Source organism: Diabrotica undecimpunctata, chromosome 7 (genome assembly GCF_040954645.1).
Source record: "Diabrotica undecimpunctata isolate CICGRU chromosome 7, icDiaUnde3, whole genome shotgun sequence".
NCBI classification, from domain to species: Eukaryota; Metazoa; Arthropoda; class Insecta; order Coleoptera; family Chrysomelidae; genus Diabrotica; species Diabrotica undecimpunctata.
The window spans coordinates 121,407,337-121,413,583 of record NC_092809.1 but is presented as its reverse complement, the minus strand read 5'-3'; positions in this window follow the sequence as shown (position 1 = coordinate 121,413,583).

The following is a 6,247-nucleotide window of genomic DNA, read 5'->3' as shown; positions in this document are numbered from 1 at the left end:
AGACAGAAAAGAATTCAAAGCAAACACAAATCAATATAGAAGTTTAAATGGCGATCTATTAACAACAAGAACAGACGTACTAAACTGATGGACGGAATATTTTAACCAGATACTTAATATAGAGGAAAAAGAAGAAAACCCGGAAGACGAAAGCTGTGAGGTAAGCGGAGCAGACGAGAGGAAGGAGGATCCACCAACGATCCTGAAAGTTAAAGACGCTGTAAACAAACTAGCCAGTAACAAATCACCCGAAATAGATAATCTCCCAGCAGAATTATATAAAGAAGGTGGCCACGATATTATAATAGCACTACAGCAGCTTATAAAAGAAATATGGATACAGAAGTCCCTTCCCAATAATTGGAATATTGGAATACTTTGCACCATACACAAAAAGGGAGATATCTTTGAATGCTCTAACCATCGAGGAATTACGCTCCTAAATGCAGCGTATAAAATATTCTCCAATAGACTATGCCATCGTATGGCACCATATGCAGAACGAATAATAGGACAATACCAGGCTGGTTTCAGAGGTGGTAAATCAACAATTCATCAACAATTCAACAAATTAATCAATGTCTTGACATTATGTCTAAATGTGTTTACACATCAAAATAGAGACACAGCAGATGACTTAACAGCTGAATTAGCAGATTGCCGCACCTACACAACGAAGCAAATACTTCCATTTATAAGCGGCAATTAAAAACTAAAAATTCCGTCAAAGAAAGAACTAGAATACAAAATAAACGTTTAACTTGTATGATAGGGAACAGAAATGATAACACAGCTCAACAAAATGAAATAATTTGATGCTTGCGAAATAACGAATTTTAAGTGAGTTCTTTTTCATAGTAGTTTGTTTTTTTTTGGAATCGATGATGTAATTTTAACTTTGCTCGAAAAGATATAATAAAGGCACCTGAAAATCACCAGACGGATTTACAGTAAATATAATAGATCGTTATATTGCAGACTCAAGACATTAATCCGACATAATAAACGTTCGCACCAAAAGAGGAGCAAACGCGGGTTCTGATCACTAGTGGATCAAAGGTAGGGTAAGGGCCAGAATTTTAAACGTTTCAAAAAGGAAATAAGTTCTAAACATGAACGATAAAATAAAGGACTTAAAAATACAAACAAAAATAAAAAATATAATATAAAATATAAATTTCAAACTAGAGAACAGACTAAAACTTGAAAACATAAATAAAGAGTGTGAAGGGTTTAGAAACATCATGAAAGAAGCAGCTGAAGCATTACTAGGTATAAAAGGTAAACAAAGAAGAACAAGAACGAATGACTGTTTTGATGAAGAATATCAGAATATTTTATGATGAAACAGGGGTACAGAAGCCGACAAGCAGAGAAGAAATATAAAAACTGCTCAAAGAAAAAAAGGAAAATCCACCGCAGAAAGAAGAGAAGAACTATGAAAAAAGAACTACAACATATATGTAAGTAAGCCAATATGGACGAGAAAATGTTACCAGAAACTGAACAAAAGCAAAAAGGAATTAGAGTAAAAAGAGAAGTAAAGAGATAAGGAAGGTAATATATTGACAGAACAGCAGAAAAACTAGGATGGAATTCCCGAATAAGACCGAAAATGTTTTAGATGATATTGATATATTAGATATTTGTTTGTAATACTCCGATTACCGTTTTCTTTATAAAAATGATTCATTTCATTATTTCTTTGCTGGACTATACAGTCCAACAAAGTACATACTAGTTGGAAAACGTTAGTATACGGGAGGTATACATCGGGGGCAAACGAGAATTGACCTGCAAGAAGTGAAAAATTTAAATTGAAGAATAGTGATAAAAGAGATTACATATTTAGTTGATAGAAAAGAAAAGCATATGAATAAAATCAAGTTTAAATATTATTCTTTTGATCTTTTTAATAATTGACTATACTATTATACAGTGTGTCCGTAAAGTATGGAATAAATTCGAGATTTCCTAAATGAAAAGCCTTTTTAAAAAAATCCAAAACACGTCGATTTTAAGATTAATTTTCTACATTTTACAATAAAATTTAATTATACAAGGTAATAGACATTACAGTAATGACGTCATCGGCTCTTTTTTAAATGTAACACCCTGTATTTTAGGACATTTTTAGATCGATAGAAGTGAGCTGATTCCAAAAAAATTAAATACGGGGGTCTAACGGATATAATATGAAAGATATGCGCTTAGAAAATTAATTTTTATTAATTTATAATATTAATAAATTATAAATAAATTATGATAAATAACTTAAAAGTAATCCAGTAATTAAAACATGACTTATTCTTTAATGTTCGAATTGTAGCCCTTGTTGTATTTGACAGTAACCCAAACGTACAAACTCTTGTAGAACCTTGTTTATGCTTTCTTGAGAAATATTGTTTATTTCTTTACGAATTTTGTTTTTAAGTCTTTAAGTTTTATAAACAACATTCTTTAAATGACCCCACATAAAATAATCGAAAGGATTGAGGTCTGGCGACCTCACTAGCCATTTAATATATCCACTTCTTCCAATCCATCTGTTCGGAAAAATTTCGTTTAGGTAACTTCGAACATCTAAACCATAATTCAGAGGCGCACCATCCTGTTGAAAACATAAACTTTTATCAAATCCTCCAAGATTACTTGTACTGGGGAATAAATTAACTACAGTAGGTACGAGATACTCACTTAAAAACTAAAGGTATGCTGGCCCGTTTAAATTACCTTCGAAATAGTAGGGTCCAATGATTTTATTTCTTATAATGCCAGCCCATACGTTTACGTTTTGCTGGTATTGTGTATGATGTTCCCGCATCCCGTTGGAGTTTTCTTTTGCCCAGTATCTACAATTCTGTCGGTTGACCTCGCCATTTAATTTGAATGTAGTCTCATCAGAAAAAATAATATTTTAAATCAAGAGAGGGTTTCGGTGGCTGTTATCCATCATTATTTGGCAAAATTGTATTCTTTTATCTGTATCATTCTCCTTTAATTCCTGTACAACTGTGCATTTTACTTACTTTTACGTACTTTGTGTACCGTTGTTTTGCAAACATCGAGATCACTACTAACCTTACGAACAGAAGTGTGCGCACCTTCTTCAAAAGCAAGTAGAACATCTAATGTTATAACATAATTTACAGAGGGACGGCCTGATTTGCGTGCATTTTCAACCGTACCAGTTTCTCAAAATTTCTTTTCAATCTTACTTCATGTTGCCAGCGTGATGGGTATTTCTGGATATTTATCATTAAATAAATTACACACTTTCATTTGGTTTCGCGATTAGTCTCCATACCCAATTATTATGAGTATTTTAATTCTTTGCTTTACACTCAAATTTCATTTCTACTTAAAATTAATTCTAAGCAATAATACAGAACATTCACGAATTAATACAATTATTGTACTACTTAATTGTTAATGAATGTTACTAAAAATAATTACAGTTTACCAAAAACTAGAAGTAGGCTACTTGTTTGCAATTGATAATAAATAATTAATTTTCTAAGCGCATATCTTTCAAATTATATCCATTAGACCAGAGTATTATACTTTTTGAAATCAGCTCATTTTTATCGATCTAAGAATGTCCTAAAATACAGGGTGTTACATTTAAAAAAAGAGCCGATGACGTCATCACTGTAATGTGTATCACCTTGTATAATGAAATTTTATTGTAAAATGTAGAACATTCAATTAAAAAATGGCTTTTCATTTAGGAAATATCGAATTTATTCCATACTTTAATGACACACTGTATAAAAATTTTGTTGATATTTTTTTATTCTTTACGTATATTTTTTTACGTCCAGAGAAACTTTAGTACTAGAACTTTCGTCCCACACATTATTCGCATGAAGTTGTCAGCTGGAAGTCATTTTTTCACCATTATTTTTTATATTATACTTTATAAAGGACGCGGAATAATAAAGAATGACTGAGATATATATTTTTGTTCGTGACCAACAAAAGTTTTTCTACTTTTATACTGAATTACGCTAAAGCTAACCCAGCCAACTTTTTGTAGCACTGAAATTCTGGACCCGTAAGCAATGCCGTATTACAGAAAATATTTTTACGACATCTAATACGGTGTTAGAAGTAAAAACAAATGTACTGCAACGCGTTCATATAAAGGGAAAGGAGAAAATAATCCCTGAACTTTGCGGGAGAGCAGACCGTTGACGCTTTAGCTATTTATTTATATTGGTAAGCTGAAGTGTGTTTTGCTTGTGTAAATATTGTAGAAAGACGCTCCTTGTTAGAACATTACAAACTTAGAATATAGCATGTAATTTTAGATTTCTTTAAATTTTTAATAATTCGCAAGAAATATCTATTATAATCTTCTTGTAATATACTATTTAATTTTGATTATTTCAGGGCTGCTATTTTCCAAGTACATTCATCAGATAAATCAACTTTCACAAGTTGTCGCAAGTATATTTACAGCAATTTATACAGGGTGGTCTTTAAGTAATTGTACAAAAAGAAACAGTAGATTCTACACTTTAAAATATTACAATTTAAGCCAAATTGCTTTAATAAAATGTTGATATTAAGAAAGATACAAGGTGTTAAAGTGCAAAATTAAAATTTTATTTTTCGCTGTAAGTTTCATGTTTGCAAACATTTATGTATAAAAATTTACAACTGGGTACTTTTAAATATGAGAAATTATATATATATATATATATATATATATATATAGTTTAATGCACACTTTGATGTAACTGATAGAGGACGCCACTTATGCTACATATGTGGTATAAATTTGCACTTAACTTTTTTGCTCTTTAAGTTACCTGTATTTGGGATAAAAAATATTAAAGATACATTATTTTAACAAAAAAAGGTATACTTGTTAATAACTTCAAAACTCAACAGTTTTCGAGATAATCGCATTTTAAAAATCAGCTGCATAATTCTGATCTAAGGCAATTACTCCAGGCAACGAAGAAAAAATAGACAAAAACATTAATACTTCTGAATTTTGATATAAAATACCTTTAACTAAAGTTAATAGTTAACGAAATATGAAATAAAATAAATATATCAGCAGGATAATTAATAATATGACTTGACAAAATAACAGAATAATAGGATTTTACATCAAACATTTTACGTTTTATGTTTCATTAAAGTGATAATCAAAACATTTTGTTAACAAACCAAATTAAGAAATAGTTAAAGTAAATAACATAACTTTTTGTCAAAGTAAGTGTTCGATATGTCCACCATTTTCTTTAATTCATTTGTCAATATATTCCATAAAAGATCGTCTGATATTAAATAGCATCATTGGTTCTAAAGAAACTGCTGCAGTATTTATTTCTTTCCATAGTTGGTTGCGAATGTTTATGGAATTCTTATAGACACGTTGTTTTAATGCGCCCCATACACCAAAATCAAGCGGATTAAATTCGGGGCTACGTGGTGGCTATAATGTATAATGGATGAATATATTATTTTGGATACGTACATATCCAAATCTTATGCTATATTATGGAACTACATCTTATTTGTCGCAGAAGTTAAATAATCTATTAAACTGTGATATATCTCGTTCATTGGTTACTTATGTACACACGGAATAGCCTATCGATGACATTACTTATTTATATGATTACGTTACAGCTTACGAGTTACTATAATTACATCTCGAACAAATGGATTATTATGATCTACTAACGAACTAAGATTATGCTGAACTAAATTGCCTGTGTGTTTACTATATTTATAACAATATCGGGTATTAGGCCAAAGATAATGTTTTTATAAAAATGAGTCTTTAACGTTAGATTTGTAGCAAAAGTATTATGAAACAGGACACATATGTGTTATTCACTACCTGTGCTCTAGATTCTATTTGTCCTAATAAAAATGGGTAAACAATTTACGTAATAAACAATAAGTATTCCTTTTCGATTTTTTAGAAATTAAATAATTATATCAATAGCTCACCACATTGCCGAGGAATATGACTACCACAACCATATATATATATATATATATATATATATATATATATATATATATATATATATATATATATATATATATATATATATATATATATATATATATATATATATATATAATCCAACGTTCAGAAAAGTTGTATTTAAATATGTTCTAACTGCCTTCCCTCTAGAATGTGGTGGTGTACCATCTTGCATAAACCACATATTTTGGGTTTTTAGCATTTTACAATAGAGAAAAAGTAATACAAAGC